The sequence below is a fragment of the Rhododendron vialii genome, chromosome 6a, assembly GCF_030253575.1.
Source record: "Rhododendron vialii isolate Sample 1 chromosome 6a, ASM3025357v1".
Taxonomy (NCBI): Eukaryota; Viridiplantae; Streptophyta; class Magnoliopsida; order Ericales; family Ericaceae; genus Rhododendron; species Rhododendron vialii.
Window position 1 is genome coordinate 38,917,284 of NC_080562.1, and position 11,583 is coordinate 38,928,866.

Sequence of the window (11,583 nt, forward strand, 5' to 3'; positions counted from 1 at the left end):
TAAAAAATTGACAAATAACTTATAAAAAGTTTACAAACGAACAATAATACCAACGGTCTTCAAGAATTTTTGATTTTGGCTCCGTTTGTTTCAATGTAAAATGTTTTCTAATGTAAAATATTTTTTCTGAAAATAATTTTTAAACTTTTATCTTCTGGTGTTTGGTTGGCACATTAAAAATATTTGCAGAAATCGATAAAATAATGGAGAGAGAGAGAGGGCTTAACGATGGAATTCAATTCAATTCAATTCAAGAGAGAGAGAGAGAGAGAGAGAGAGAGTTGAAAGTGGGTCTAACGATCGAAGAAACTGAATAGTGACAATTGTAGTAGAAGAAAGCGGGTTCATTTCAAAAAATAACTTACGGATGATTTAAAAGCAAGTCATTTTCATGCAATTAATAAAAAATATTTTACATGTAAAATATTTTTCTCATTTTTAATACAATCAAATACCGAAAAATAGGTAAAACATTTTATGCCCAAAGAAAGAGAATGTAAACATCAATTGCAAGGAATCATCATTAATTGGCAATGAAATATTGAAAATTTGCATCTGTTTACATATATAGCCTACCTTTAATGGTCGAAAGAAATCTGACATAAACTAGGATAGCAAAGTTCAGATAAATTAAGGGTTAGACCGCTCTATAGGTCACTGTGTAAATTAAATGGTGCTGTCTAAGTTGATTGGTCCATGTATAGAGATCATGGCAAGAAAAATTATATCTCTTGATTTCATTTTTTTCTAAAAAGTTTTAAAGGTAATTGTTAGTACTCTTTTGTTTTTCCGACAAAACTATAAATTAAACTTCACTAACCATAACCGAATAGTACACCATTTGCTGATATATCATGAATGCTGCATGTGCTAACCTGATGCTTAAAGCACTGTACCTTTGTCGTTTTTGGGCCAATTTAAGCACACCCTCGACTAATTTTGGGAGCCGTTCAGAACCAGGGTACCTTTTGTCTTTTTGAACTGATTGTATTTGATATACTCCACATGTTTGATAGAGACACCTAATAACTAATGGTTCGCGCACGCTCTCTCTAGCCGTCGCACCTCTTTGTTTCTCCCTTCCCCTCCTTCCCCCTAGGATTTCCACCCGAAAATGGGTGGCGGGAGGGGGCGATCTATGGAGTTTTTCTCTCCCTCGGCCTCCGATCAAAATCTCTTTTCCTCTACTGTCGGACCTCCTCCATCATATTCGCCATTCGTTGGTGACTCGTCTTTGGTTGTGCTTTTCAGATGTGCGGCTGTGGGTGCGGAGCTTTTGTGCATAATTTGGTCGACGGAGTTGGAGATCTATGTTAGTAGATAATGATGGTGAGGTTTTTTATTTTATTTTTATTTTCTTGTTGGTTTCCGATCGCTTGCTTCTTCTTCTCCTTTTTGTGGAGGTTTTCTCTCCGGTTTCTTGCCGTGAGTTTTTCTCCCAACTGGGTTTCTCGTAGTTGGGTTGTTTCTTATTTCTACGTAAAAAGGTTTAGTTGATTTGAGGTATAGTCTGTGGGATCATAAATCCCCGCCGGTTTGGTTACTTGGTCCTTTGTCTAAGGACAAATTTTCATCTCAATGTAATCTAAGAAGTGATTGAATAATTGGTACTTGAGTTTTGGTGAATTCACCATCAAAGAATATTACTCCATTAAAACAACACAATTCATGGTAGTAAATGAAATGATCAATCAGGGCATGCCATAACAGGGAGGTAGTTGTAGTGTAATGCTCTCTGTAGCAGAACACATAAGAGGGGTGTGGTCCAGAATTCAGAACAGAACATTTGAAAACAACATCCTCTCTCTCCTGTTGTATGTGAGAGAAAAAGAAGATACAAACCCTAGCTAGCAGCTAGGCTTTTATCCCAACCAAAATGTTCTCCCATTATTAATTTCAACCCTCTTCCCCATTATTGTAGCTAGGACTATACCAAAACACCCACTTTGTCTAATCTAAGTTTAAACGTACGTAGTCCAGCTAGACATCCCAATTTCTCTACTTCAAGAACACCCATTTTGCCTACCTAAGAGCCTAATCATTGATTATGTTCGTGGGCACGTGTCACATTAGTTTGATAAGCTATGTGATTTTTATTTATAACTAGTTTTCGGGTCAGCTTAGCTATGTGATTGGATGCCAAGTTCTGTGCGATGACGTAAAAAAAATGTGGCCATGCACTATTTAGACTCGTTCGGTTACGTACCCCAACTTATTAACGTGCTTATTTGTTTGTTATGTCTTTGAACGCTAAAACCCTTTTCAAAATAAAAAAAATTAAAAACTCCAACAATATGTTTTTGAAATTCGCCAACTACTGTAACATTCGTAGACTGCTATAACACTATACATTGAGATATGTGGTATTGATAATCCCAATGAATAGTGCGGTGGGAGTATTTATTTCTCAAATTGAGCTAAATATCGCCTCATTATTAATCAATTTAACCAATTAGATGAGACTTAGACACGTTAACCATCTCAGTGATTATGATTCCAAATGTCGCATTACATTACATCTAAAGTATGTAGTTTCGTTTACCACGGGAAAGATGTTGTCATTGCCGAAACTTTGTTAGGTTCTCCACAAAATTCAAATCGTTACTAGAAAATAGGCCCAATAATTATAGAATTACGGATTCGTACCCGGTCAATTTTTCCATGTAGTAGGTTTGTGGGTACACAATAGCCAAAAGAGGCTCCTGGAGCTAGCTATTCCCTCGTGAACAGTAGACCTTGTATAGTTTTGGTTTAGCCACTTCCCCTTTCACCCAGCCCTCACATGCCTATCCAGGCCATAACTGTTAAGTTGATGGCGACACCCCATATCAGCGGTTTTTATTTTATTTTATATTTTATAGAAAATTACCTCTCTCTAAGGATAAAAAAGTGCATGTTAATTTCCATCAAGGATGAATTCAGTTTTTATTTACCTCTAAGGTCGATTACATTATGAAGATTTTGCTTCGTTCATCAATATATATATATGATCACCCCAAGTGTAGGGCTAATACATTATTTGAAGCATAACAATCCGGAAGACTGGGTATCGTACCCATGAGAATATTTAATATGGATTTGTAGATGTAAGCAAGGTTTTCTGCATTTAGACGGCTAACTTTGTTTTACTTTAGATGGTGGAAAATAAACGGCTACGTTGAACGAAGATTTAACTAATATAAAAATGGAAGGTTAGGTCTAGGAGATTCTAACACCCACAGCTCAAATCAATCCACTTTTCTCATATTGTTACTCGGTTTGAGATACGCAACTGAGGTTCTCAACCCGGAGGATTTTACAATGGAAACCATTTTAGACTAAAAACAGGGTTCGAATACCGAGCGAGTTCTAGAATTCATTTGGCAAACACCTCGAGCAGCATAGCTTCAAGCATCATGTGTGGCAAGTAGCACGCTCTACTCTACACATGATCAAAGAGGTTAATACCTCAACAATTTGACATACGAACCAGAACTAGATTTTCTAACCAAAGATTGAAACTTTATGATGAGAAAAGCAAGATCAACCCGAGCCATGAGATGCTAATCACCCCATGACCAAGCCTTATGAATTTCTCACTCATATCTAGAGAGATAGAAGCAAGGCAAAAACTAGAAAACATATTTAACCAACGGAAATTGAAATAAACTTGAGATTACTATAGATCGAGAGCGTAGCTACATTTTAATAAAGACTGAAATAACAAACTAAAATTAACTAAGGTAGAAAATGCAAGATTTAGCTAGGAAAATGAAGAACAAGCAAAAACAAAATAGCAAGAGTAAGTGACAAGTAAGAAAATCTTATTCTAGATCTAAAAAGTTGTACTCCCAAATATTTGTGACATAATGGGATATTTATACGAGCCCTCATTTGCCCAAAAAATATCTTACAAAATGCACCTAAAAATTTGCTTCGAAGACCCCTCGGTACCGATACCTCCACAACCTTGGTATCAGCACCTATCTCATTAGCTGCCTCTAGGCCCCTCAGTACCGATACCTCCACTTCTTAGGTATCGGTACCCACACGGCTGGAATGAAACAGACCACTTCAGTACCGATACCTCCACTTCCTAGGTATCAGTACTGAAGCCTTTATCTGCAACTTTGTGCTTTGGTCCTCTCCTCTTGGCCTTCTATGCATTTGGGTCACCTTTGGGGCTTCCTTCCTTAGCTCTCGGGACTTGGCCACCCTTGGAGTCGTCCATGGCATCAAAAACAGCTTTATTTGCCCAATTTTGCCGAAACATCTTCAAAACAACCTTACGTGCAAAAGCAAACGAAACAACTAAATTAACAACGTAATTAAGGTAAAACTAAGGATGATAGGCACCAATAATGGACATTATTGGGTGCTTATCAATTATCTTTTTACCCTCCATTAAATACAATTTCATACTTTATTATTTTTTCCTATTATTGGGCTAGGGTCGGGTATCCTAGGGTTTAGACACTCTCATAGGATTTCAGGGTGCACTTTTCTATTATAGAGTTTTTAGTAGTTTAGGCACTTTTATAGAATATCCTAGGATTTAGGTTTAGGCACGTTTTAATGGTTTAGATACTTTTATAGAGGCAATTTTGAAAAAATATTGTAGAAATACTTAAAGGCGCATTTTCTTTTTTTCCTGGACCTACACGTTAAACCCCCCATTTTTTTTGCCCTCAACTGCATTTGAACCTCTCATTAAGGTGTTGTAGTTTCTTTTTTGACGGTCACGGGTGTATGGGCTACCTCATATGCACTTCAACTAAACATCTGTCATATCCAATCAAAGGCCAGCCATCCATGCTAGAACTAGAGAATTCACAAGAAATTCTATACTTTCTTGTGGTCTGATTTCAAAAATCAAACTTGGTCAATTGTGTGGAGAACAAATACACCAATCAACTGAACTAACGCTTTGGGATGTATTAATTGTTATTTATCAACACCCATTGCTCCTCTCACTAAAAACGGGTTTTTTTCCTCTATTACTTTGAAATTATTGATGCCCATTTGGTTTTTTTGAAATGGGGATGCCCATTTGGTTTGCCAACTTAATTTCAGTACTCCATCCGTTTCAAATTTCTAGTTACTCGTTATATCCCAACCGAATAGAAAATTGTTTATATTTTTCAAATTGGTAATACTTTTTACATGTAATACGGATTTTGTTTGATAGATCTCAATTAGTTCTTTTAAACAATGTTTTCAAAAATCATCTAAAAGGTTATAGATTATAGATTATTACAAGATATAATCAATTGAAAAGTGACAAGAATTAGGATAGAGGGAGCAGTTAGTAAATGAGACGATTGGTTCTTACATCTATCTACTTAAATAAGCAAATGATAGATCCTATTGAAGCTTATTTTACTGAGAAACTGTTCGGATTACGTTGGAGTAATTATTATTTAAGACAATGGATACTCATGGTGCTTAGTAGTATTATATATATTTTTTAGCTATTCGACAAAAAATTAATAATTAAAAAAATACAAAAATATGGATTGGAATTGGAAAAAAAGAGCAATTCATAACACTTTCTTAAAAAATAAGTACTTATTTCACATTTTCAAACTAAAAAATAATGTAAATAAAAAATAATTTTTTAATTTTTTTGGTCCCCTGTATTAGACATTTTGTTTGAAAGATTTTTTTCAAATAACATCCATGTTGCATATTTTTAGATTTCAGTAAGCTCATTATTTTTTAGTTTGAAATTGTCTTCTTAAAAAATAAAGACTTATTTCCAGTTCTGGAACGGGGCTAATTCAAGACAAATCAACCCTTATTCTGCGAAACCATTCATCAAGATGAAAGCTAGAAAACAATGATTGCTAATCAAACAAGTTAACCTTATTCAGTGTGTTGCTAGCTTGTTGATTATGAAAAAAATAAACAAATACGTACAGTGTCAAACCAAACGAGGCCTCAGTGGCCTGGACCGTAGAAACTTTATATTCAATCAAAACATAAGCTCTTAAGTGACCTCTCATTTCATACCAAAACAAGGTGGAACTATTGTCTAATACGGACTAGTAATCTTTGTCTACCAGTTAAATTTAGGATTATATAAATAGGTGAGCAGTTGATGTCTGAGTTTTTTTTTTTCCAGACCTATATGGATTGGGAGATGAACGGCCGAATGCCGCTCGACACCCTGCTTGGCAGCATCCCCGGGTCCTCTATATAACATGCAGTAGTTCTCTTCTTCAGTTTTACTCGCTACTCGCCAAGCTCTATTCGGTGCAACATTTGCAGATAATGACATCTATCCAATAAATTAACTTGTTCAAAAATAAATGTACATATATAAACAATATAAACAAATCGTACATTGTTTCGCAATAGTGTTCATTCACGGTTTCAAAGGTTTTCCTCGATAAGCACATGGACAAATCACATTCTGTTTGAATATTACATATGATGTAAATTGTTTCTATTTTTTTAATAACTCAGGTGTCTGCACCAACTTATGCACATGTAAGTCAAATTCCTTCGTCCACTTGTGGGGCGCATAAATAAAGCCGGATGAGCAAAGCTCCGTACGGACGGACGTACCCCAAAGGAATTTGATAATGTATGAGAGGTTTTGAATCTGAAATTTCAAGAGGAAATATGTACCGGACCTTGACGACCAAACTTCTTGGGGTTTATCTGATGTAAAGTTTGATCACTCAAAATATAATTTGATCAGAATTGTCATGTTCAGCTGGCTACGAGACTAACCGGAATTAGAGGATGAATGACACCCATGAATCATGATGCACATTGCTCCCACTCCCACGAAACTGGTTGGCAAAATATGGTACTAATGGGAGGTTCATTGACATTAGATCCATGATTTGGTAGAGAGCCCTCCTGGCCATTAATGCCCAAAGCAATCTTTTACTACTTTATATACTATATGATTAATTTAGGAATGCAATTAGTAATTAATTAAGTACAATTATGTCAGTAAATAATGCAAAAAACAATGGGAACATGAGAAGGTTATTTATTTATTTTTGTGTTTTTTGGATTTGAATAATAACAGACGGGCCACGTGGCTCGGTTCCCACCAGCCTGTTTTTGAGCTTGGAAGAGTTTGATTTATATACCTTAAAAAAAAAAACAGTAGTGCTACAGGTACAGTAAATTCCGTACAGTAATCGCATATAGATCCATTTTGTGTCCGTCTTGGGTGTCACAAAGATGATCGAAGTTGCTCATTTTGTTTAAAATATATTCTTTCGGATCCTCTGAAAAAAATCATCTCAATCCGATACTGGTAAGGACGTTTGCAAATCATTCAACATTGCTTCTTACAAATCATCCAACCTTGCTTTCTGAAGCAAGGTTGGATGATTCGTAAACGCCCTTACCGGTATCGGATTGGGATGATTTTTGCACAGGGACCTCAAACAAATTATTTCGAACAAAATGAGCGGCTCCGATTATCTTTGTGAGACCTGAGACAGGCGCAAAATAGATCTGTACGTGGCTGCTGTACCCTTAGCATTTCTGTAAAAACAACACACACAGGCAAACAATTGGGAGGGTTTCATGTATGGAAGTGATATACTGGAGTATAATAATGTAATGTATCCATTCTTCATTGGCACGAGCATCTGATTAATGGAGCTTCATGTTGTCCAAATGTTGTCTAGTTACTCCTATATCGCAGAACTTAATTCGTACCGTATTGATTTTCATTACAGAATTTAATTATCACATTCATCAGAAGGCGTAGCAAAGCTAAAACCACAACACGACATAATATTAACCTAAATACATATTTTTTAAATTAAATGTGATGTATTGTGAGAGGAATGACCTGTATCGTAAAACGGATAATAAGTACTTAAAAAATTAAAACCTTAGCGGAACGGCCTGTATCAATTAATGTTTCCTCTGATCCAAAACTTGAATTGGAAATGATCTGATCCCATTCCTTTCATTTCGTAGCACGAGCTCCTCCAAAAAAATTACTCCAAAAGTCATGAGTCATGACTGGCACTAGAGAAATAGAGATTTGATGGCATCATATTCCTAAATCTAAGAAAATAAATCTGTAAATCATTGGCACCATATGATTGTGATCACTGGGTTCAAGTCTCCAAGCTCCTTGGTAAGGTCATTAATATCTTTCCGTGCTAGTAGCATGCGGTGATACCTTACCTTCGTCCTCGGGGTAAGTATGATTCCTTATGGAAATAACTATATATGTTAGACAGCCAATTTTGTTCCGGTACCACTCACAAGTCTAAAGTTTGGAGCAACATTGAACGACGCCGATTTCACCGTGTTTATCTTCGCGTCGCAGCAGGAATTCTGACTGTGTCCGGGCTCCGATCGGACACCCCGAGAGCATCACGGAAGAGTGTGCGCCAATAGACCGAGGGTTGGGGTCTTGGCACAAATTTGTGACCCAGCTACACATGTGGCTTTGTCTTGTCTGTCTATCTAGTAGGTGATAAAAAGAAAAGGAATTACCGGACCGAGGGTTGGAAATTCTCCCGCGCGAACATCTTGTGTGAATGCCTCTTTAAACTCTGCCCACGTGTCCCTCCGTGGTTGAGTGGTCAACGGTTTTTTCTAAGTCAAGAGTTGACCAATGCCTTCTTGCTACGTGGGCTCCATCACCACGTGTCCGCGTTCAATTGGTTAGTCAAAGGTTAAGGTTTTGACCAACCCTGCACCTTGTTATAGGGGTGTGTACCGTAGCATAACTCCAAAAGGTTTCAGAAATCGTGGTCCAAATCAAGCATAAATTGCAACAAAGTCCCTATCTTTTATTCCTGCAAATCTTGTTAATGTGACTATCGTCATTCCCTTTTTAAACAATTCCATGTTTTTTTTTCTTGATTGGCAACAATACCCATGATCTTGCCAACCTCTATGCCGTGTGACCCGTGTCAAAGTCCCTAATTATAATTTGATTTATATTTCAAATATCCGAAGAAAAAATAGACATAGCGCTCACCTGTTTAGATGAGGTTTGAACTTTAGGATCCTTGAAATTGCCCTTGCCCATCAATTACCCGGATCAAATACGTACGCTTCGATGGGTTACCAGTATTTCGAATGGTGCCTTCTTCATTTTCTTCTTCTTCTTACTGTATAACTTTGAAAAACAAAAGGTAATTCATTTCTTGGCATCTATGGTAGGATTGTTAGATGGGATTATAATTGTTGGCAAATCCATTTCTGATTAGAAACTGAAGTCTGGAAGTAAATGAAATCAAATGGTCAAATGTAGTTGGTTTGTCGTGCAACTTTTGTCACCATACATACAAGGATTACTACAATTATTATTAAATTTCCGTTCCGGCCCCCTCTTGGAGCTTGAATTGTCTTACTTTCAGAACAATTTATACATTCATGTATGCATTAGAGTTTGTACGTAACGAAGATCAATCGATGACTCGATAACAACAGGTCATAACGACAATTCAAATTATGCACAATGATATCAAGCCTACTAATAACATACAAATGTTTTCATGGAAAACAAGATGAGAGAGCGCGGAGAAAAACAATCACATATTTTCATTTTCAAACCGGAGAAGTAAATCACCTAATTAAAGGATTAATCAAAAAAAATGAAAATCTAACATAGAAGGGGACTTCAAACACCGAAAGATTGAACTTTTGCTTGTGACCAATACGAAACAGGACAGGAATATAAGGAAACAAATACCAGTTGGGAGTCTGGGAACTACGTACGGCATTTAAGAAGCAAGTTCCAATAGGTCCAGGGGATATATCATCCGCCGCACAAGGAGGTATTGGTGCTCAATTCACATGTGTTAGAAATTCTAACATGTCTCACTTATTTGCGGGGCTAGCATGCGCAGGGGAGGGCCAGCTTTGAGCCGAGACGAGCAAGGCGACAGACTTAAGCCCACGAATTTTGGATCAAAATTAGGACCCTAGATAGGTATAACCAAATATGTTATATATATTTAATTTAGCACTTATATAACAAATAAGCTAGCTAGCCGGGGAAAAAAAGTTCTTTATCTAAGTGGTACATGCTTCAAGTCTTAAGGGCCTCTTTTTCTCTTTCCCATGTGAATAGGAGTATTTTTTTCCCCTCATAAGTTCGTCTTAGACCTCGAGAATTTCAAAGTTGGCCTTGCGGTGAGGAGCATAAACCTGAGAATGGGTCGTAAGATCCTGCCGTTTAAATGAACCTTGAAGGCAAGAAGATACAAAGTGATGTGCTCTGGAACACCTATACGCTTCGGCATGAATTAAGCTCCTTGTAACAGGTGCGAACTCCCAACCTTCCGAAGTCCGAACCGTCATGTAACCTTGGTTCTTGGTTCAAAAAACGTGGAAGGGTACCACTGGTCAGTAGCAAAATTAACCCTTTAATTAAGAGAAATTTTTCACTGCCGAGCGGATTTCCCGGAAAAAAGCCAAAGCTGTCTTCTCTCTCTGTGACATTCTCTCTCTCAATTGAAAAGTGTCCGAAAACTTCCAAGCCAAAAGGCCGTAACTCTCTCCCTCTGATCCAGAAATTTCTCTCTCCTCCCCAAGCCAAAGGGGGGGCCGTGCCGCGGAGAGCAATCTCTCTCTTTCTCAACATCAAGAAACCTTCTGCTGAGTACATAATTCCCCAAAAAAATCAACAAAAATATTTTCTCCACATCAAGAAACACAAAAAAAGAAAAAGAAAAAGAAAAACTCTTTCCCTCTGCAAAAATTCAAAAAAAAAAAAAAAAACACTACTCTCCAAATTCCCGAGGCTGAAGCCCTCCCAGTTTAGGTTCGAGGAAAAACTCCTGATCCTTGCAAGTTTATTGTAAACTAGGATTACACGACAACAATTACTTCTTCCTTTTGGATTTAATTGTCCCTAGTTGTATTCTAATCGGCTAAAAAATGAGTTATATCTTTGAATCTGTAATGAATTTCATATTGAATATGGATCTTATTTGATTGATTTTGATTAATTCTATAATACAATATTTTCGAAATCACGTAAAACATTTTAAATTGAAAGATATAATCGATTGAAAAATGACATGAACTCCAAAAAAAGACTATTAAATCCGGACGGAGGGGATATATAACTAAAAAAAAGTACAGATTGAATTTTGTGCTATTTCTAATTATATTTTTATTTAGTTCAATTTCTGAGCACGCCCCGTAAAAATTCACCGCACAAAGTGAGAAAGCATGTAATATTTTGGGCTTCTTATGCCCCTTTTGGCCCGTTTGGATGGGGTGTTGTGATATACCTCCTCTTAGTACCTGGCCCCACTCCAAGACCCCGTTTGGCAGTCAATTTTGGAGGGGTATTCCCTTTAGCCCGGCTTCCACAACACCTCCTAATACCCCCTGAGGGGGGGTGTTAGCCATGGGCAGGGTTCCACTTGTTATTGTGGAATCCCCTCTAATTTTCTTCATTTCGGACGATTATACCCCTCGCAATTTCCCTTCCCAACCCCAACTCCACGTACCCATTTCTTGAGCAAAACAAAAAAATTAAGTGTTCTAAATTTCAATCCGTTTGAATGGGTGAGTGCTTCGCCTTCAAACCTCGCCTTCAAATAAGGTTGAAATACCCCAAGCGTAGGGCTAGGTCGTTGGTAGCATAATATC